Below are 25,276 nucleotides of genomic sequence, written 5' to 3' on the forward strand. Positions count from 1 at the left end.
TCGGAAACAATCTGACGCTAGTTAGAATTTCACTATATTCAGCATTTGCATGGTCTACATAGCTGACCCGACAACGAAAGGGACGAAAGAAATATATATATATGTTACAATATATAAGAAATATAAATATGTATATTCTTGGCCCACACAAATGTAAAAGTATAGATAAATAATAACATACATTATAGAGCTTCCAAATTCTTAATTTCAACGGCATAAAATTTCCATATACCTTTCCTACACTGCTCTTATGAGAGTGTTTTGTGAAAATTTAAACTTTCAAGGTTAGCTGGTCTTACTTAAATGAATAACCGAAGACACCGCCTCGTTTTATGTTAATACATTTGGTACTTTACTGCTGAGCTTAATAACTTGACGTGAAAACTGCGGAAGACGGGACGAGACGGGAAAGGGACAGGTTGGCGGGGGGAGGGGAATGTGCGTGTTTTATAATGAACAGGTGAAATTTAGGTCACGAAAAAACAATTGCCTAATTATAAATTTTAATACGTGGCTCAACACGTTATAATTGGTATATCGCATGATATTTTTATTAGAACTAACGAAATGTGTTTTTAACATATTTTTTAAATCTACTCTAGGAATGAGGGTAACAATGTTGTTGTTTATGTGTGTACTTAATTTGAAATATTACTGTGTTAGTAGATTCAAATTACTTCTAGAAATTTCGATCCCATAAAGCGAGGTAGCGCGAAAGCATAGATATCTAGTGTACTCGTCCGATACACCTGTCCTATATGATTCTAACGGTAATCGAAATTACGACAGCCTGAGGCAAGATTCGAACCCTTAGCGAGGTACCCTCAACCTGAAATCGTGTCCGTCAAACAGAAGTTAGTCCCAACCGCTCTATGACCCCATTTCCGGCCGGTCAGCTGCAGCCAACAGCATTAGGATAGTTATAAAATTAAATCTTCATACAATTTGTATGATTTTTTTTAGTTACAGCCTTTGTTGTCTCTATTGCTATATCTATAGAATAGTTAGGTAATTCAAATACGATATACAACACAGTCTTTGATGATTGAAAATGGGATGTAGTATTATATATCATATATACATGGAAGTAAGAAGACTTCATTTCCTATAAAAGGTACCAGATGTTTAATTTAGGCAAGATTTCTTATATCACGTCACGAGTCAAGGAAATACGAAAAGAAAAGAACTTCTCTTAGTATGAATTGATATAAGAACATACCATCTGTACTCGAATAGTAGAACTAAAATGTTAGTTCGGGTAAGAGGACCCACAACGACAATTTGTCCTTTGTGAAAACACTGATTGAAAAGTCAGTAGGTACCGGGGCGGATCGTGTTTGTTTTACATTTACAATCAGATCCCTTCTTTTGCTCCATCATCCGTGAAGACGCACTGTATACTGTACTGAATGTATGTGTTTTATATCAATATGGTGGCTTGTACTTGTTGAGTAGATTATGTAGGTTAAGCAATGTCGAGTGCGGAAATTTTCCGGATGGGTGACCGTAGATATAACATTGACCAGAATCATAATAACCATGGGCAATCTGAGCATTACCAGATGTAACCAGGATGGCGATGGAAATGCGTGGACACTAACCAGACATTGTTAGCATAAACTGACAATAATCTCCATCACTGGTAATTATTCTTTCTTCTCCATATAATTCCCCATATAATAAACATTCATAGCTACTTACCTAGGGGATTCGTCAAATATACCCTATGGATTACCATGTCAAATTATGTGAAAAATAACTGCAGATCTTTTTTAATACAATGTAATTCAAATATTGCTGATAGGGAATTACATAAAAATAAAATAAGAGAGAGAGAATAAGAAATATTTTTTCCAAAGATTTAAACAATTCTTTTACCATTAGAATGCTACATTATCCCTTAGTGACATACGCTGTATTTGTTACCAGAAAAATTTAGGGATCCGTACTAAAACTTCAATAAAGTTACCCAAAGCGTAAAAAAATATCCACACGTGAATCGGCGAGACGTGAGACAGGCTGCTTAATGAAAAAGTTAACATCAAGCAAGTTTAAACCTGAACACATTCATATAACTTCAAAACTTTCAATAGTGCGTCTCTAACGACCTGTGTGTAACTAAGCGGCCATCTTAATCCATCCTCCTATACTGCCACGTCTGCAAACCGATCCGTGCCTTAATCTAAAGCATCAAACTCCTGTTTCCCTTGGCAGACGTTATCGCTTACGCCATTACGTGTTATAAATTATAAAGCGGAATTATAGTTAGTTTCGTAAATTATATGTCGTTAACTGCTGAGACTGGTTGGGATCAAAGGGTTAGGTGTAGTACCTAGCCCTCCGTGGTATTAACTTGAAAATAAACATGTTTAATCCAGTTTTCATCTTAAGCTTAAACATTTACTAGTAACAGACTTAGTAAAAAGACGTCGGTTACATTTGCTTCAGAGTAAACTTTTTTTTCATTTATATAAGTCCTCTTTATTGCACTTGTAACTTAAAATTGTACGTGAATATTAGAAATAATGCGAGCAAGGGAGGAGTAATATGCTATGTTGTAATGTAAGTTGGCCTCCATTTTCCGCAATTGGCCTCTCATTTGGGCCGTTGTGCTTGTAGAATCTCTGCTATGTTATTGGAACGGCAACAAATCTTATAGTTCAACTGATGGTAAGTGGTAACGGTCGCCAATATACATAATTAGATATATCTACGTCGCGTCAATATATTCTTCGATTTTCACTAGGTCCGGCCGGCGGGGGAGCGGGCAAGAGCTTTTTAAGTACGTGTGCAGATATACAGGGTAGAAAGAATTAAATTCATATGTACCGCATAAAATATTAATAATTTTATTACAAAGACATTGGCGTAACCACTTTTTGTATTTGTAAATTAAACTTTAAATAAATTAGTATTTTTAAATCAAGGCTGGAATTACTTCATTAAGTTCTTGTGTTTAGAGATCCCTCTCTATGGTCGTATATACCTGTATATTTAAAGATAAAATACATTTTTATTAGCTAAGTTTAAATGATTCCTGACTATATTAATATACTAGTAGCTTTACTTCAAAAATAAAACAGATATATGGCGACACTTTACTAAATGTGCTGTATGCAGCTGAATAATGAAGTACCCATAAAATCTGCCATCTACATTAGCTTCGTGGGTATGCGTTATGTAATCCCTGAAACTCAAATGCCACGCACTGAAGGACTCATAAAATAGCTATCAATATGGAAACTCTCGTAAAATAAGCAGTAGGCACACCATCTGTCAGATGATGAGTATGACGTACTCAATTTAATGACTATTTCATATAGTGGGACTATAGTCTGTGGCGATATCAATCACGGCCAGGGGGAAGGGGAAAAAAAACGGGACGGGACGGTAGGGAAAAAAAATTATAATGTAAAAACTTGACGTTCATATGCAGCTAAAATGTCCTGATGTGAATAATTTATGAATTTTGAATTTTGGAATTTTGAAGATTTCTTTATATTCTCTAATCAAAAATCTATATATGTCACTTCACTTTCTTTACCTAAAACATTTATCCATTTATAGTTTTACTATATGTTTCTACAACGAACTGCCGCCTATATATGTACTCTAGCTGTACTCGCAATTTCACCGCGACAAATTTATTGCCTATATATTATTATGATGTATAAACTACATTATTGTAAAGTTTAATTAAAATAATTTCTTTGACGGTGATCTAGCGGTTTAGCACACCGCTTTACTTTCGACGCTCGCGGGATCGAGTCCTTACAGAAGCATTTGTATTCTTCAGTATGATTGTTTGTATCGGTCTGGGTATTTTCTATGTATATGTTTTTACAAAAAAAGAAAATCTAAATATTTGTATCAATTGTCTAGTACCCATAACACAAGCACTGCTTATCTTGGGACTAGATAACGTTGTGTGAATTGTCCAGGGTTATTATTATTCAGAAGTTTTCGCGTGAAAGAGTAACAAACATCCATCTATCCATCTACACTCAGAAACATCCGCGTTTATAATATGAGTAAGATTAATAGGATCACGAATGTACGTCAGTGTGTGATGTAGTACCAAAAGGTCCATGCCACAAATCGTCATCATGAGCTCACTGCAGTCCACTGCTAAACATAGGACTCTCCCAAATCACGGCACCGGGCACGATCTTCAACCATTCTCTTCCAGTTATTACCTGCGACCCTACGTATATCGTCCCTCCTCCTAGATGAGTACTAAACTACATTCGTTCTTCTTGTGATGAGACAGCTATCCGAACGAGCGGTAGATTAAAAAAAATGTAATGACTATTCAAAAGTGCTTCAATGTCAGTTTATTTGAATAAATGATTTTCTATTCTTCTATTCTATTCTATTCTTTGCCAATTCGCGGTCTCCATTCTAGAACACGTCTACTCCAATGAGCATTAGTTCTTTCACAGATATGGCCAGCCCACTGCCTCTTCAATTTGTATGTAAACATGGCACCAATCATACGTTGCTCTTTTGAAGAACTATAAAGAGTTGTCATGCCTATAAACAGTAATGGCTACTGCCTCAACTTAAGCACAACTCACAAAGCAAAACCTCTGCGGCATGAAATAGGTCATATAGAGGTATGCAGGGAGGTTAGTATGTAAGCGAACCTCGGTAAAGATGAATAGTAATTACTTATAATACTTGTAATGTATAGATATAATATATAATAATAATTTATGTTTCATTCAATATTTATATTTTACATTATTTTATATATTGATAATAAAAATAATAATCTCAGGGCAATTAAAACAGCGCCATCTAAACCCAAGTTAAGCTAAGTGTTATGGGTACTAAATAACTGATACAAATACATAGATATTTTTTTTGTAAATACAAAATAGAAAACACTCATACCGATACAAACAATCATAAACATGAATACAAATATTTGTGCCGTGCGAGGAATCGAACCCGCGACCATCGGAAGTAAGGCGGTGTGCTAAACCACTAGACCACCGAGGCCGTCGAATTGACTTTCACACCAAATTCATTCAAATTAAATACATTTCGTAGACAGATTATGTCCTAAATTGAAACATAGTATACTTTTTACCCGAATACAAGCAAGCAGCACTTCGGGAAATTAGAGTTTAATATTCTTAAACCTTATGCATAAATTGACAAAAATATTTAAGGCAAATAAATACCTATTAAAGTTAACAACAAAGTTTTATTGAATAATAAAATCCACTTAGTCCTCACTTAGTATTCTAAGCTTCCACGCATTAAGTCTCTCAGAATACTTAAGTTATGTAAATTGATGTATAAGATTTTATTATACAATTTAATCTCAGGACATGTGTTGATGTTTGGAACTTATTTAGTTATTCAACAGTTAATTAACTTAATAAAACAAACGCTTATAAAGATACGAACTCAATTAAGGATAAAGTTTGAAGAGCAGCTGATTATGGATATATAAATAGACGAAAAGGATTTTTTACTCTGTGACTTTATCTATCTGTCCCTCCGACACAACGCTTAAAGATAATTATTTCTGTTGTTTGATTAGAGACAATTGATAAATAGAAAGTGAAGAGCTAATTATGGATCTGTATATATATGTATCTATAGACAATACGTATACGTGACAGCTACCTCCAGGCTTGTGGAGACTGGTATATTCGGGTTACGAACACCGATTAGACTATTTGCTTTAGCAACAGCATATTTATTTGAAAAGAATACGAGCTGAGTTTCTGGCCAGTTCTTCTCTTCTCGAAATCATTCCGAACTGACGGTATATTTGACATACAATAATATTCTGTAATAGACCTACATGAATAAAATTATTTTGAATTTGAATTTGAATACAAGAGCACTAAGTATATAATTTATATATTTAAGTTATTATACATAATTCCACTGCCCAATCGCACCCCATAACCGAGACACAGCTATATATTATAAAATTAAGTGAAAACTTCTTTAAAAATTTGTTCAATTTTACCAAATCGTAACATATTTTACGCAATCCCTTAAAGTGAAAAGATCTTTGGTACTTAGTTTTTTTTTTCTTAAGGAGTTTGGACTATTCTTCTTTTCTTCTTCCCTCATTACTGAGGATCAACACTATCTTATTGATCATTTGTCGCCATTAGTTGTGCTCAGATGCCTGATGTAGTGCGGTGCTGGCAGTAATATTCAGCTGACTGGATATCTGGTCTGAACATCGAATGGGACTTTGAGCTATTACTCGGTGCTAAAGAGATCTAATAGATCTATTCAGAAAATGTCCACTGCTGGACATAGGCCTCCCCCAAAGATCTCCGTGGCGATCGGTCCTGCGCTGCTCGCATCCATCGCCTTCCAGCGATCTTGACCAGATCGTCGGTCCACCTTGCTGGAGGTCTTACCACTCTGCCTCTTCCGATCCGTGATCGCCACTCGATGACTTTATTGCCCTAACAGCCATCTGTCCTACGAGATATGTGCCCTGACCATTGTCACTTCAGTGTCGCAAAAAAATTATGATGATTTTATTTTATTATGAAAGACTTATTATATATATACTTTTTTAAATTTCATTTCATCTCTACTTAACCACCGCTAATTGAAATAGCCAATAAATTAAACGAAACTTAACCCTACTTCAACGTAATCAGGTAAAAAATGGACTAAACAGTATCGCATTCAAACATAATGGACTGCGGGCTAACAACACCTGGGCCTGTTAATTTATTAAATACCTATTACCCGTTGAAAGGCGGCCGTAATTTAGGTTTGATAGACTTCCCGGTGTGTTATCGGCATGTACTTTATATGTTCGATGATTGAATAGTGAACTTGATTAGCAAAACCCCAATTCTGTCAAATCAGAAACTCTATAGTCTCGATGGAATTTAAAACGTCAAAACTGTCAACCAATAATGTAGACAAGTGCTTATAATAATAATAATAATAATAATCTCAGGACAATTCACACAGCGCCATCTGGACCCTAGCTAAAGCTTGTGTTATGGGTATTAGATAACGGGGATACAAATATATAGATATATTCTTTTCTTATATTATCTAATACATACATATTAAAATACATAGATAAATATTTTTTACGCCCGCACCCAGACCGATATAAATAATCATACTCATGAATACAAATATTTCCACCGTGCGAGGAATCGAACCCTCAACCATAGGAAGTAAAGCGGTATGCTAAACCGCTAGACTACTGAGGTTATAATTCTTCAAACATGTCTCATGACCTGTATCAAATAGAGCGGACAGGACGCCTAAATAAACATTTCCTCAGGTCGATTTATCGAGGAAGACGAATCAAGAAGAGCGAAGCATTACTGGTGCTTGTAAATATTGCAAAAATAGGGAAAATTTATTCCATTATGAAGAAGACGAAGTTCCGCGGGTCAATCAAATGTTGCGTTCAAATCGATGTCCTCAATTGATAATGACTGTGGATTGACAATCACGTCTTGGATAACAGTCGTGTTTATAAATTAACTAGCTGACTCCGCAACCTACGTTCTGCCTCAAAATTGAATATTAGACATATTTAATTTTAAAGCAAAGCGGAGTTCACGTTTTTTAGTTATGTATTTTGAAGTTTAGTTAAGCAACTAATTTCTGAACGCACCCTATTTGACAAGTATCAGCAGTTTGTATGAGAAAATAAAATTGTTCTTTTTACTATTTTACATGCAATTTCTTCATATTTTATCACCTTCCCTGGACTTCCACGAATGTTTCAAGACTAAAATTAGCTAAATCGGTTCAGCCGTTCTCGAGTTTTAGTGAGACTAACGAACAGCCATTAATTTTTTTTATATATATAGATTAATATAATGCATATAATGTTGCGATAGTAATTGTAAGTCTTTTATAAACACTTAATATAAATAAATAATAATAATAAATAAATAAGCTTGAACAATTAACACAGCGCTATCTAATTCCACAATTCTGCTATAGGTACCATCTGAGTTTCTATTATTATTCCATCCAACTCATATAAATACTTAGATGTTTTTTAATAAATGCATAACATATATAGAAAACACCGAGATCGTTACAATCAATCAATCATACTAATGAATACAAATGTTTGTACCATGCGACGATTTTCTAAGTAAAAAACTAGGAAAAAAACTAAGTTTTTATATCAGTTGTCTAGTACACCTAACACGAGCTCTGCTTACCGTGGAACTAGATGGAGCTGTGTTAATTGTGGACGCTTATTTATTTATTATTATTATTAAACTTCCTCAATCAATGACGTACATTATTCTGTCTGAATTAACTACTAATGCGCGCGAAATTCAAATATAGAATATAAATGACCTTCATTTACAAAACTATTTTTAATTTTAGAACAAACAATTGATTAATGTTATTGTCAAATTTCTATGCTGCCAGATATTACCGTAAAGAAAACGCATTCATGCGAAAACATCGTCAAGGATCGTGTATTCAATGATTCCAGGGATCCGATCATAAAGGCAAACAACTACAAATCAAGACGTCGAAGCTATACACGCCCAAGGCCCCTTTATCGCTTCACACAAACATACATAATAACCTTATTTCCGCTACCATGAAAAAAGAATTTCAGGCATAAGAACATGCTACTAACCGAGGGAGGGAATTATTGCTAACAATGTATTTATGGTATGTTGAACTCTACAAGGTCACCCTTCGGAAACCATTTTTATTCCTTGTAATGAGCCAGATAGGCTTACTGAGGTAACTGGTTTCTTATATTGAGGTCCTACCAGCGTAAATGGTTAGCGCAGTAGGAAGGACTATATCATTAAAATAATATAATATATATAAACATATATGTTACTATCCCAGGTAGATTTTAATAATAATAATAACTCAGTATAATTTACAGAAAATCAGGAATTAAGAACAGCGCACATAGGACATATCCTAAGCAGATCCTGTGTTATAGGTACTAGATAACTGATAGATATACCTAAATATTTCTTTTGGAAACTCAAAACATAATATATATATAAGACACCTACACTGATACATAAATCATACTCTTGAATACAAATGCAAGTATCGGGTGAGGAAGCGAAGCTACAACCTATAGAGGTAAGGTCCTGTGCTCAACCGTTGGTCGTTTATCTTTTTGTAATAAAGCCGAGTTTAAGGGAAAAAATATTATTATAAGAAAATTGACGTTCATAAACGTGTAAAATATCTTACATTTTTTTTTGTTTCTAGTTCATCCGCGATCAGTATGTCTACTATAATCGGATTGGTTGGCAAATGGCAATGAGAAATAGAAATAGAAATAATTAAAAAAATTCAGGCGTTTTGGGAGGTTGTCAGTTAGTCACCTCTGAGCTAGTTCATTGGGGTGGACACTCAGCCGAGCCTTGTATTTTGAGCATGTGCTAGCAAGCTCCTCTCGCACTGTGGGTAAATTCGAAAAATATTTTACATGATTAAATTATTTTTGATTTGATTTGATTTAAAATCTATGTTATTGCTGTTTTTTTTTATTTATTTTATGGCTCAGAGAACAAACGATCGTGCGGCTCACCTGATGGTAAGCGATTACCGCCGCCCATGTGTACCCGCAAGATTTGCGTTGTCGGCCGTTTAAAAAGGAATAAGCTCTTGAAGGTTTCAATATCATCATCGTCATTAGCCTACTGCAGTCCACTGCTGGACATAGGCCTCTCCGAAGGCACGCCACTGGTCACGACCCAACCCTTCTCTTCTAGTCATTACCCGCACCTCTACGTATGTCGTTACTTCACCTAGCTGCGGAGCGTCCTACACTATCGTATCGGTTTGGAAATACCATTGCTGTAAGGTGATAGTACGGTTGCATGAAAGAGGCAATTTTAACAGATCGTACTCAATTAACTCTCCGCCTTTTTACCTCGTATTCAAATTGTGCATGACGTTTAAATATTTTACCACAGATAACATAATATATTTTTATATACAAACAATTTAATAGGGCCGGTGTAACGTATGTATATATGAAATGTCGAATTACATTTTGCCTGTACAATATAGTTAATTGTACAAAAACGCAGCCAACCCCAATATTAAGTAAATATCGATTTACTCGTATTTTAATTTAATACTAGCTACTACTCGTTTTATGGAAGTATCGTCATTTTTAAACGTAACAATTAAACATTTTTGTTTGCTTTTTTGGGTTAAGTTATGAATATTTTTGTTTATTTAGGAAAGGTCACTGTAACAAACAAAGTAGCGGATGTTATAGTTAGTATTACGACACATCCTCAACGGCAATCGGATTGGACCATCAAGCATGACGCAACAAGGTGCGCTACCGAGAAAGACAGCTGCGTCGAGTCAGCAATTCAATTCCCGCAACAAAGGTACACATTTCCGTTTTTTTTTATTTTATATAACTTCACTTACGAATCACACATCGATCCGAAGATACTTATTATTGTAATGATTAATTTTTTAATTAAATTTAGTTTTACTCATAAAATTGTTTTTTTTTTGGATCTTCCGCCAGAGACTTCAGTAACTCGAGCGTAGCTAGTAATAAATATATAAAGAAACAAATATCTCGAAGCATCAGCAATTAATAAATAAAGATAAACATCTTATTACATAACTTGTGAAGTAAATAACCGCAAACAAATTTAAGACAATCCAGTACTGACTAGGTAAAGCAATTCTTGAAAGGAACAATCCTATATTACTTGGTTGTTACATGTAACTTCGTCATAGAGTTCATATAGAACTATATATACATATTTCCTTATTTATTTAAACTTTAATGCACATATACAATATATAAATCTATATATGGCGAACTTAATACCTAAAACATATTATGTTATCTGTGCTAAAACTGAGAAATAATAATGATTAATAAGACAAACTGAGATCTGCACTATAGTTTACAAAAATTCCTACGCGGTAACTATCCGTATCCGTGCTAATTTATACACATAATTCCAATTTATTCTTTATACTTCCAATTTATTATTCACATTCATCTTATAATGTACAACTTATTCTTCATATCTATAAATATATACTGTATAATATATATCTAAATATGTATATAATAAATTTCATCTTTACGTGAATTTCATTAAGATCTGTTCAGACAGACATGTTTTCAAATTTTAAATTTTGTATAGGTTATAAGTACAAAATGTATCCAGAGCTGTGACAGTTATGTAATTTATTTATGGATACATTGTTTTATAAACTGTATAATAGCAAACACATATTAATAAAAAAAAATTGTTGTATTAAGAATATAAAAAAAAAAATATAGATTGTGAGCTGTTTTTTTTAGCGGATTTTATAAAATATATAGAAGAAAATAATTTAAGTGAGAGGAAGAGAAATACAAAAGTTTAATAGCCACTGTCGAGTGTAGATTTTATTAAAACAATTATATTAATTTAGTATTTCCTTATTTAAAATTCGGAGCGTCCGTCTTGTTGCAGACCTTTTTAAATTCATTATTTTTCTCCTAAATTTAAATGGCTACATGTTTTCATTAGTGGCCAGTATTAGGGCCTTTGCTCAAGTTAGCAATCCTGTGATATAACCTGCTTGTAAAAGAAGTGTTCTAAATTAATTCTTCTTTTTCAAAATTTAAATGGCTACGTTGTGTACTATCTTTTTATTAGTGGCCAGTATTAGGGCCTTTGCTCAAGTTTTCAATCCCGTGATTTAACCTGCTTGTACAAGAAGTGTTCTAAATAAAATCTATTTCTTTAAAATTTAAGTGGCTATATGATTTTATTAGTGGGCAGTATTAGGGTCTTTGCTCTAGTTAGTAATCCCTTATACAACCTACTTATACAAGAAGTGTTCTAAATTAATTCTTTTTCTTCAAAATTTAAGTGGCTATATGTTTTATGCCAGTATTAGGGCCTTTGCTCTAGTTAGCAATCTTGTGATATAACCTGCTAGTATAAGCAGGAAGTGTTCTTTTTGTGTATATTTTATCAGTACAGTTTTCAGTATTTAAATCTATATGGCAACAGTCAACCGAATTATGGAAGAAGGAAGAATGCTACCAAACGAATACAGGAAATTAATTTGTATCAACCAAGTAACATTATATTGAAAACTAAAACACTCAGTTGATACCACCTCTTCTGTGTATTACCACTTAACCTAAACAATGTTCAACTCTAATCTCAAGAGAGGTTAGTTAAAACAATCTGATTGTTGAACAGTTATAAATGTCAACATAACCAAATAATATTTGCTTTCAATAAAGTAACCAACTTATAATCCGTAGAGTAAATTGATTTTATGAACTTGACAGTTACCATTATATTTCTCCCTATTTACACAATATCTTTTTAAATTATTATCTATGTGTTATTCTGATATATATTCTACTTTAAAAAATAACACGGAACACTTTAATTTTAAATTTGTCATTCTGAGCTAAATCTTTGGAGGGAAAATAAAGTCCTTTACATTAGTACAAAAAATTTGTTTTATTTTTACAAGAACAAAAGGTTTTATTCGCGTAGGTTCGCCCAAATTATATAATTTAAAAAGATATTATATAATTTGGGCGAAATATAATGATAAATATCAAGTAAATGTGATGTAGGCGAAGTTGCGCGCGTCAGCTAGTATTATATAAAGTCATCTGCTTGGATACCTCTGTCGCACCTATTTCAGCTGCCAAGCAGCTTGCGGTTGAAGGGTGAAATAAGGCACTGAAATTACATTATCAGCAGTATTAATTCCTACAACTGTGAATAGAAAACAATATTTTATTCTATTTTAAAAGAGCTTCAAATAGAAGTTGAAGAGAGTTTGAGTTGAAGACGATTCTTTTAGGCCGAAATTGTAATCCGTATAGGGCGGTAGTAACATAAAAAACACGATTCCAAACCGTCCTCGACAGACGAGGGTGATTTTATCGGCGTTTGTCCTACGAAGAAAATATTTTTTTATGTTAACCGCAAACTTGTACGGATACGTTTGTATTTTTTTGCTTTTGCATGCAATCTAGAGAGAGAGAGAGAGAGAGAGAGAGAGAGAGAGAGAGAGAGATTTCCTATTTCGTAGACTTTAAACGTTGTTTCTATTCATACCGTTCCGTATTTCCGTTATTGTTTACGAAACAACAAACTTGTTATTAATTGTTAATTCACACATGAAGTAATTAACCCAAACTGTTTACGTTACGCTACTACTCATTCTAAGAATAGCGTGATTGTTGTTTAACTATAATAATTATTAATAATACAGAACCATGCCGAGAGAGGCAATAAGATCTATTAGTGAAAATCGTCTTTTGTATACATAAATTCAGCCCTTAACATCTCCGCAAATACCCGAAGATAGTACGCCAAGTAAGCCTCTGGGTGGCTGAAGGGCGTTGAGGGATACAAAGGCATTTTTTCCACCCCCGCCCCTATTTATCTACAGTGACTAGGGTTGCCATCCATACCAATATATCAGGATTGTCACTAATGAAGCCCTTATCCTGAGCTGCTGACAAAGGCGATAAGTAACACGTTTTATACAAAGGTAATGGTAATTTGAAACTTGCATTTCTTTAATGTTTGGTTTTGTTTTTAGTCGTGTCATTATCGTTTATACATATCGATATACCGATATTGTGTGTTACGCAGTAAACGTTCTAATAAAACGTAAATGAGACAACATTGTCTTGATCTTGCCTACTTCACAGTAAATATATGGTGAGGGTTTTTATAGACACATATTTTCTTTTAGTTTTTCTGTCATGACATTTTTTTTTTTTTTTTTTTTATTCTTACATTTATTTAGGGACTTTTATCATAATATGATAATGCCAGTCCCATCGTATCTTATTACTAATCTTATCTTCTACTGCACAATGAAAATAAAAATTTTGCTGGCGATGATACAGGATCAGATAGTATACCGTGGTACATACCAACATCAAGCCGATTCAGTCCAAATTTTTTCAAAAACAATTCCCTTTTAACAGCGTCTCGGACACACTCCATTAATATGTGATGCAGATCTTCTATAGTATTGCATGTTTCGCAGTTGGGGGAATTCGATTTATGCATTAAAAAGGCAAATGAATTTAATGGATAATGTCCGGAACGCAGCCTTAATGCTGTGACAATTAATTTCCTATTGTACTTAATGAAATGAAACCAGGGTACATGAGGAGGCTCACATTGTAAACTTTTATACCAAATACCCTTACTTTTTGACCTTTCATCAAAATAAGTTTTCCATTTATAATGACTAATGCGCTTATATTTTCTAAAAATTTCATAGTGACTAGGTAAGATTTCAGTATTTAATCCTTCTTCTATAGCTTGTTTTGCGTACATGTCAGCCTTCTCATTTCCTGTCAAACCTATATGTGCTGGTACCCACTGCAATATCAAACACATGCCTTTATTAAGAAACTCATTAATTTGATTAAGAATTATGAATGCTATATCTACTCCGATTTTTCCAGATCTACATTTTAATATGTGATGCAACGCACTTTTACTGTCTGTAAAGATCACTGTTCTTTTCTGGTTTAATTTGAAAGCGTATGTTAATGCTTTGGATATTGCATAAAGTTCAGCTGTCATAATAGAAATATAAGAATTCATTTTATACATTTCATAATATTTTAACTCTGGAACATAAAAAGCTGCACCTAATCCTTGTTTATTTTTAGATCCATCAGTCCATATTGTATGCCAATATTGATATTTTTGATAAAGTTCTTGAGTTACATCTACTCTTAAATTATTAAGTTCATATTTAGATTTAGCCATTTGTAACATATCTAACTTTAATTTAATTACATTTGAAAGATTTATATACGATACCCAGACATCAAGAGAGAACACATTTACAAGATTTGACGATTGTACAATTTCATCCTCCATTTCGTTGAAAATTAACGCTAACAATGGCTTCTTTTTGTTATTCCAATACCTTTCATTACATAGTGTGTACAATTTAGATAAAGACAATTTTATCATGCTGTCAGACAAGCATTTAATTTTTAAACAAAATTTGTAAGCTAGGTATTGCCTTCTAATGAATAAAGGTGGTATACAAAGCTCACTCTCCATCACATGTATGGGAGTTGATTTGATAAAACCTCCTACTATACGCAAAGCTTGATTTTGAAGCTTATCCAATTTGGACACGTGAGTAGATGCAGCGTTATCGTACAAAAATGCTCCATAGTCTAACCTGCTACGTATGATACATATGTAAAGTTTACGTAGGTGTGAAGGATGTAATCCCCACCCTGACCCAGCAAGAACTTTCAATAAAGATATATACTTTTGAGACTTCTGAAAGACTTCATTTACATGCTTTCCCCAACGCAAACGTGCATCGAGCCACATACCCAAATATCTAACTTTGTCTACTAATTTCAGTGCACTACCATTTACATTAATAATAGCCTTATTACATTTACGACCTCTCGAAAAAATACATAGTTTAGTTTTATTTACAGATATTTCCAAACCCAAATCTTGCAGTAATGTAAGAATAACATTAAGAGAACTTTGGATTCTGCTAGTACTGTCTATTAACGAATTTTTATTAGAGTAAATAACAAAATCGTCTGCATATTGACAGATATATGTATTCTGTATACTGCGAGAAATTTCAACTGTCACGATGTTGAACAAAAGGGGAGAAATGGGGTCACCTTGAGGAATTCCTCTGTATGCCCATCTCGAATAAAAATTATCGTCTTCGTCTAACTTTATAAGGAGATGCCTTTCTTTTAAATACTCCCACAAATATGTACAAATTTTAACTCCTACATTACATTTATCTAATTTATCAATAACTGCGTTTACCTGGACGTTATTATAAGCACCCTCAATATCTAAAAAACATGCTATAGTTTGTTGATTTTTGGAAAAACCACTATATATGCTAGAAACAAGACGTACTAATGCATCTAAGGAAGATTGAGCTCGTCTAAATCCACTTGTATATTTTGATAAAATCTTATTATGTTCAACATACCATTCAAGGCGATTTTTAATCATTGAGTGAAAAATTTTACATAAGCAGGATAGTAAAGATATTGGTCGTAACTTATTACCTGGATCGTTAGGTTTTGGAATAGGTATAATCAATATATCTTTCCACTGTTTAGGAACATGTCCAGAACTAAATATCAAATTATATAACTGTAATAAATAAAGCTTAGCATTATCCGGTAAATGATAAACCATCGAATATGTAATTTCATCGCTACCGGGGGCAGTATCTTTATATTTTAAACAAATTTCTAATTCTTGTTTAGTAAAGTTTGCATCTAATTTAGGATTATCTGAATTTATAGGGGGGCACAACTGGACAGTGTAGTCAGGCGTTAAGGAATCTATTAAGTTTCTCTTTTGTTTATCCGGAAAACATTGACGCGCGTGTTTGTTTCCTTTCATCCATTTCATTTTTCTCCACATTTCTGATACCGAAGTGTTTTCATTAATACTATCACAAAAACTATACCAATTATTTGATTTTGCTCTGCGAATTAACCGTTGAGCTTCTGCTATTTTAGATTTTAAACGGGCGTTATTAGCATCAGTGGGATTTTTCCGAAAAATTTTAAGTGCTAAACGCCTTTCTGCTATTGCTTTAGACAGATCTTGGTTCCAATATGGTTTAACTTGAAAATTTGAGATAGGGTTATTACTAATTTTAATAAATGGTACATTATTATTGGTAGCTTTAGTTATTTGATCCAAAAAATAATCATACCTAATCTGTACATTATTTGTTACAGGAATATTTCTAAAGAAATCAGAGTGAAGTTCATTTTTATAATTTATCCAATCAGCAGCTCTGAAGTTTCTTCTATTAGCAATATGTACATAGTCTTGATATTTGAAGCATAGTTTAATTACATTATGATCACTTCCTAAATTTTCATTGGTGACGTCCCAATTAAAATTCATAGATATATCTGTGGAGCAAAAAGAGATGTCTGGCGAAGTTTTATGTGTAATACCATCTACTAATTTAATACGTGTAGACCTGTTATCATTAAGTGAAATAAGACCATATTCGATAGAACTATCGTACAAGAAATTACCTCTGCTGTCTGATTTCGTCGACCAATTGGTATGATGACCATTGAAGTCGCCAACTATTAATGATTGTTCCGTAAATTGCGAAAAAATTTCGTCCCAGTCACTTCTTGTAGTATGGACCGATGAGGGACAATAGACAGAAACTATATGTTTAACTAATTTACAGTTTAGAATCTTAATATGTATGATTTCTATGTCTGGGTTACTAACATTTATTGTATATAAACATGATTTTATAGATTTATGACAAAATATTGCTACTCCACCATATGAGTCTGACCTATCTTTTCTATAAATATTATACCCGGTAACGCGTAAAGATGATTCAGGCTCCAACCATGTTTCACTAATAACCGCAATATGAATTTTTTCTCGATTTAATAAAAGTTCAAAATCTACTAACTTTGGCTGTAAACTTCGTGCATTCCATTGTAAAATGTTAATATTAAAGGTTTTATTATGATCCACCTTTGATAATATTAATTACTGATTCTAACAACTCTCCTTCTTTAACATATCTGAAACACCAATGCATAAACTCTTCTATGATAATTTTAATACTGAATGTGATTTTTTTTTCAAATGATGATTCTGACAGAATTATTTGTTTGATTTTATAATAAATTTTGTAAAATGTCGAGATATTTTTGCGTTCTTTTGTTCTATCTCTTCCACTATCATCTTTGTCAGAGGAATTCTCTTCTGAACTAAGTTCTTCCTCTGCTCTTTCTTCTATTAAGTTACTAGAATTTCTTTGCTTTTTTTCCTTTTTCTTCTTGTGTTTCGACTTAGACGGTAAATTAAGTATTACAGAAGTTGTCTCTTCGTTTTCATTTATATTCTTCGTTACTTCACTGTATGAGCGCTTAGCAGCACTGGAATTCTGATAATCTTGTTTATATGTTACGGAATCTTCTGAAACATTAGCTTGAGTACTTATGACACGTAGTTCTTTGCCGCTTGACAACTCTTGTAAATATACAGACAGTGCTTTCTTATATGACCAGTTATTATCACTCATGATTTTTCTAATATATTTCTCTTTTAAGTACATAGGGCAACTCTTGTCAATAGCCAAATGTTTACCTTTGCAATTAATACAAAAAAAAAAATATTCGTATCGCATTTATCATGATCATCTCCACATTTTGCACATTTAATTTTATTAGTTGGACAAAAACGCTTCATATGACCAAATTTCCAACAAGTTGAACATTGCGATACGGGAAAAATGTATTTTTCTACCTTAAACCGGCACCCATATCCAACGATATGTGGAGGTAAGGTATTACTTTTAAAGCAGAAACGAACTGCTGTACTATCTATCCATTTTCCCATCGCATCCAGTCGTTTTAATCGACGTACAGAGCTTATCTCGTAAATACTTTCAAAAGTTTCCAACATTTCTTTTTCTTCTATGTCTAAATCTATTTCCTTCACTATACCATAGGTAAAATCTAGTTGGGACGTGTATTGACATCTAACGTCTAATTCGGATAATTTTTGACACTTCAGTAATTTTTCGGCATCTAGTTTATATTTTAAAGTTATGAAGCACTTAAAAGGTCCTTTATATTTAATTTTCAAAATATTTGTAATGTTGTCTGCTTTTAGTAATTTTGCCATACCAAACTGTTTAGGAAGTGTTTGTTTAGAAAATAGACATACCTCAAAAAAATCATCGTCGCTTAGACCTTCATCCATATCTATCTCATTATTTTCGTTACTACACTTCGAAAAACTGCGATGTATACGTTTTTTTCGTCTTAATACCGTAGTGAAACCTTCATTATCATCTTCACCTTCTTTACTTTCATCAGAATCGGGTCGGTTACGTTTTTCCACAATTCTCTCGTCGGTATTATTGTCAATAGTGTCATGAGTATCTTCCGTGTTTTGTTCATCCAAATCGTTATAAATTACCTCCTCATTTGCATTGGATAAATAACTATTAGATCTATTAAAACTATCCATTTTCACTAAGTAAATTAAACATGTGGGTAGTTAAAACAATAAAATATAGCACAGTAATAACCACCTACAAACGCGCGTACGCCTCGACAGTCGGGGCGACACTGGTCATGACATTCTATGACATTATATCTACTAGCGGATATCTATTCATATTGAACAAGATATTTTTATGTATAATTACTAATTATATATATAAAACTCTTCAACGCATAGTGTAAATTTTTTTTTTTTTATTATATCTGCCTGATGATGAATTTCAGATAAAGAAAGTAAATCTAATTACAATTAGGAATCTTGATTGATTCGACTAAAAAATAACAACAATAATAAATTCGCGCTCGACTAAATCTAGAGTGTCCGTCCACCTGTCGTCGTATGTTCTAGTATCTCTTGGATGCCGTTATTTTGAGTCATCAATTTTTGGAAATAATTGGGACATCCTTTCCGAAAATAATAGCTGTATCCATGCCGATTGTGTAACTACAAGTAGGTAATTGTATGGACTTTACTAGGGGATTGTACCCGTAACAACTGATAAATATTTTTCTTTCTTTCTTTCTTCTTTCTTTCTTTCTTTTTTTCTTCTTTCTTTCTTTCTTTATTCTTTCTTTCTTTCATATAATCACCGTTTAATGAAACTATACTTCACTACGTAGCTAATATGTATGTGCTACTATATACCTGCCACAGTCAATCTACAATTGCTCTATACATAATCCCACACTAAGTTAATAACCAGCCAACGATGTAGTAGGCAATGTTATATGAAATTGTCCCCTCTAATTACCCCTATTTGCACCTCCAAATTTGCCCGTTACAATTTAATATTCATTACATTTACAATTAGGTTTGTTTCCGTTTGCAAATTAAAATCAGATTTATTATTTGAAGCTCAATGTGAACATTTGTATTCGTGTGTCAACTACTTTATTATTAGTTTATTACCCATATATATGTATGATTAAGCTACCACTTTTTGTAACTTTTCTTTACCTAATAAGCCTGTCTGTAAGGAATTACTTGCTAGCGATAAGACCACCGCCTTTTGAAAATGAAAATCTCAAGCCAGTATAATTCTTGTATCGTTGCTTGCTTACTCTAGTGATACCCAAAATAAAATAGTTAAGAAGAAGTAAGCGTAATAACAGATAAAAATAGCGATTTTGCTTTAGGTAATCTATCTGCAGATTATTATTACATTATATGGGAAACCTTCGAGTGATCTGACCGGCTTATTACACATAGGCTTCCAGACTTTGGCAACTGTTGAAGTTGATCAAAGTCATTTTATGTTTGTAATCAATAAATAAATAATACATCTATACATATAAATAAAATTGGAATGTCGGTGTGTAATATTGAAATAATCGTTTTTTACTACATGCATATGAATATAAATACGATACATACACCAAAATAACATTTTTACATTTTTTGTCTGTATGTCTGTTTGTATGTTTATTCCAGCTAATCTCTGAAATGCCTGGACCGAATTTGACGGGACTTTTATTGGCAGGTAACTGATGTAATAAGGAGTAACTTAGCTTAGTTTTATTTTATAAAAATAAGGTTTCCACGCGGATGAAGTCGCGGCTGCAGCTAGTTGTCAAATAAATCTCTTCGAAACTCATACAAGACCATAATTAAGTCATACAACAGATTGAAATCCAATACAACAGTAATATATTAATTATATTTACTTATAGAAACTGCTATGCTCGATATTTATTCAACGTACTCATTAAAATTAAAACATTTTCTGAGAAAATCATATATTAAATAATCATTAACAATGTTTAATTGACATCTAAGTAGTAACTAAAATAAAATTATTCGTTCTTCGAATTTCTATAACATGGCACTAATTTACATAAATTTGAGACATTTAAAGCCTTTCTGAACTTACAAATTTAATAAAATGAGAAAGATTTTCAAATGTAATTCTGAAATTTAAAATTAGCCAATGAAACTAAATGTTTAAAGCGAGAAACGTTCCTTTTTCAAATTATTTAGTTCTACGAATTTACATTTAAATTTTGAAAATATGTAAAACTTTCATTTTGTAATTGTTGAATTTCGGAGAAGAACATGTAAGAATTGATGTCGTTACATCAGAAATAACATTGTAAAATACGGTGTTATCTTAATCTTTCACAAACAAATTGTTAATACCCTATTATTCCACACTCTCATTACTTAATCATGAAATTGTAACAGGTAGACAGCTAGAAAAGGTTTACCCTTTATATATTGGTGAGAGGTAAAGTTAGGAAATAAAATCTTTGAGGCAAACTTACCCTTTTCTATTGTTTAGTAAAACCTTTTCATTTATTACCCTGGTATGTACCTATCGGATCCCTAATCGCTCTATAGCCGGGTATTACAAAGAGTGAAAACACCTATGGGGTTTACACAGCCCCTATTAACTAAGTGTGAACATTAATTCAAAGATTAGTGAGTATATAGTATTATTATTAAACGAAAGTCCTACTAGTATCTTTTTTCATCCCTTTAGGTACACAACTATCTGTAAATATACCTAAATTGTATGTAGGAGAGAACTGGCTTTCGTGTCACACGTTTACCTATATCGAAAGCCAGGGTTTTTTGTATTGAATTGTACTGTATATTGATGAACAAAAGATTATTATTATTCTAAATTTAAAAGTCTATAAGTTTATTACTCTATTATCATTAAATGGCTGTATGAATTCAATTGGATTTGACCGTATAGATAGATCATAATATGCATAACATGTGAGTCAAATAAAAATGTGTTGTTCATAGACATTTAGGCGATGATTACCACCATGTCATCAGGTAATCAATCAGTCTGTTTGCCATTTCTATCACATAAAAAAAAGCTTAAATTGTTCGTCTGTTTTTTTTAAATTATGATGGAATGATGATCCAGCCTATGTCAAAGTTATACGGATGAAAGAATGGGGATGAAACAAGGTCACGATTTATTACGGTTAATCAGGCTTAATGTACTGGGAGCCGAGTGAAAGTCGAACAGACAGGGTCCATTACTACTAATGGGGCCCATGATGCCCATTAGTTCCTTCGAGGGTTGGAAAATTGAAATGTTTGCACGTAAATTGATGCAGAATTGACCGATTGATCTATTAATACACAACTGACAATTCTAAATTTAAAATTTAGAATAGGCGTTCTTTTTATAAAATTCACTAAAAAGGTCCGTCAACTCTTTCAAAACGGCATAAAATGGAATTTAATCGTCAAAGACGCTGTAAAAATTCTCATCAAATATAATTATTATTGAATAAATATTTACTAATGGAAATTACGGTTATAATTATAATATAAAGTATATTACAGAGTTTTCCCAAATAGTTTATACAAATAACACTTTCATATACCTACCTACCATAACTAATAGAAATCTTAATATAAACCCACAAACAGCAAAACATTTTTTCCTTCACGACATAAATTCCAGACTTAAATTCTAAAAATTACTGGTTATAATATAAATAGTTTTATTTATTTGTCTGCTATTTTACTATACAGCATTTCACCGATTGAACTTGTATATTATTGTATAGGTATATATATATACATATATCCAAAAATACACCATTACATAAGTAGGTATACAAAACACTTACGTGATGCACATTGTCGAATCCACTTCAAGTGTAAATCATAAGTGCATAACTCACTTTCACCGACACCACACCACACTTTCAGTTATCACTTCTCACTTGTGATACAAACACGTTTGAAATTCGAACACTTGCGTTTATTATTTGCTGTGGAAGCGGAAAAATTGTGAAGAACGACGTCTCCCCCCCAAGGGTTGGTTATGACTGAGTGCGGGGTGCGGGAGGGGCGCGGGGGTAGGGGCCTCGGCGCCGCGCAGGCGAGTTACCCTCAACCCTCAACCCTCCATAACATAGAATCGGGACCGACTACTTTTCTGTTTTCGTATGTACTTAACTATAATGTTGATTTTTATAAAAATATTATGCTCTCCCTCGACAAATCTGTCGTTTGTACTTTTAAATAACTTATTTGTAGTTATTATTTTTTATATTGCGGCACTACGTACTAGTTTAGTTTGTTACTTTAAATATTTTAGACTTTAAAACATAAATTTCTACTTTTATGTAAGTTTGTTTTGTCACTCGCACCGCATTATGCGCGTAATATGTCATTATAAGTACATAAATACATAAAGCACCAGATTTAAAAAAAATAACAATTTTAAATTTAGAATTATCAAATAATTCACTGTCTATAATTATAGACCGATTTCCAATCTATTTAATTTTAACATAAAGAACAAAACAATGCTTTCAAACCAAAAATGGAACAATAGAGTTCTTCATTCAAATATTAAATTAACTTGCAGTTAAGAAAAAAAAATATCTTCCTAGCTACTTGTCAAGGTCTCAATTGAGAACAATATTTAATTTCAATCTCCTTTCAAATTATTTGAAGCGTAGTGATAAGATTACTACGTTTAATTTATCTATTACAATTCGAAATATAAACAACTGAAGTCTGAATCGATCGATTTGATTTTCGAATAGGGCCAGAGGTGACGTCATTATTTATGTTGTGGAATATCAGACCCTCTGCCTTGCGTGAGGAAGATTTATATTTCGTAATTGGATTTAGAATGGGTGAGCGAATAAGAAATGAATTTATTATTCTATTATAATGTAATATCAATTAAATGAACTGACTTGTTATTATTATATTCTCGTTTCTACTGTTCTCTCATTATGTTATTCTATTGACTTGTTATTCTACACGAGGGAAGCGGTATCAATGGTGCTAGGATTTTAGGCGAACGATTTTCGTTCCATTTTCGCGGCTATTAAATTACTTGTATAAATTATAAAAGCATTGATGTACTCGGTGCTTTAGAGCTTTAGCACACTGCCTTACTTCCGATGGTCGCAGGTTCGATTCCTCGCATGACACAAACATTTGTATTCATGAGTATGATTGTTTGTTTAGATATATTCAGTATCTTTAGTTATAAGTATTTCTATCACCGTATAGTCTAAGTGGATCCCGACGCAGTAAGTTTAATAACATAATTGTGTCTAGTTTTACAAAGAACTTTATACATCAATATATAATAGTTGCCGTAATTAATATTTGAAACTCTTTTGACAATTCCTGGTAAATTTCCCATAATGGACAATATGAATATTTCACTCCCAACATAAAACTTAATTTGTTGGTACACCATTACTATTAAAAAAGTCAGTAAAAACCCTACCTGAAAATAATTTCGTTTCTATATTAAATACAACTACAAAGTCGTGATTGTTTCTGTTATTTGTATTTCATATTTACATATGCTATTTTTGTCGAACTGAGGATTGTCAGCAATCCGGACGGAAGCAGAGATTTTTTTTTATTTTGATCCTATGTGTGTCGATAAAAATGGAAATATTTATTTAAACCCTTCAATTACTGGCTGAAACGAACGCTATAATTCTATAATCTTTTATTCAAGATTGTATGAAATCCTTCCGTTTGAATTAAGAATTCGAAATTCGAATCGCGGGAAAAATTTAAATTATTTCCAATCTTTGAAGTATTCCAATGTCGTAATAAGACACAGGGCGCGAAATCACTCCGCTTTAATTTAGCTCCATCCAAAAATCTATATCTCTCGAACGAAATCAAATTAAAAATTTAATCAAATTAAATTAAAATACAAAACGAAATACGATAACAGGATGGAGCGTACTTGTAGATACTTTTGTTCAGCGCTATCGATCTTTTTGACACGAGTGGGTTTGTGAGTCGTCTCGATCGGCTTCCATGTTTAGTGCTACTGAATAATTTAGTATATTAAAAATATTATTAATATTCTGTAATTCCTTAAAAGAATTTGCAATGCCTATTAGAAAATGTAATACGTGATTTCATTTTTTATAATAATATCCAACGATTTCCTTTGACGTATACAGACGATATGAAATTCATTTTTAATTTAACTTTTATTATTATTTGTAAATATCTATTTTCGTATTTTACTTGTACGCTTGTATCTACTTACTTTGAAGGTATTACTTTTGTAAATTTATCGTCAATTTCATTTATATGTCTTCCGATTTCACCCAGCTTTTAAATTAAAAGAAATCCTATAATGATACAAATATATAAATTAATTTTAAGTATTTCAACGTATACAGTTCTACCTGTGGTAAGAATTTGTTATCACTTAGATTTACTACTGACTCTTT

The 25,276-nt window shown here is 32.6% G+C and overlaps 1 protein-coding gene across 1 annotated transcript in view; it reads right to left on the bottom strand.

The window, feature by feature from the left end:
- Positions 1-22,733, bottom strand: part of LOC131849360 (uncharacterized) — a 102,632-nt gene extending 79,899 nt beyond the window's left edge. Inside the window, exon 1 of the mRNA XM_059199430.1 lies at positions 22,673-22,733. The gene's annotated coding sequence lies outside the window, so the exon portion shown is untranslated. The remainder of the gene's footprint in view (positions 1-22,672) is intronic.
- Between the last annotated feature and the right edge of the window lie 2,543 nt (positions 22,734-25,276).

The sequence above is a fragment of the Achroia grisella genome, unplaced genomic scaffold (genome assembly GCF_030625045.1).
Source record: "Achroia grisella isolate CSIRO2021 unplaced genomic scaffold, CSIRO_AGI_Agris_v1 utg1110, whole genome shotgun sequence".
Lineage (NCBI taxonomy): Eukaryota > Metazoa > Arthropoda > Insecta > Lepidoptera > Pyralidae > Achroia > Achroia grisella.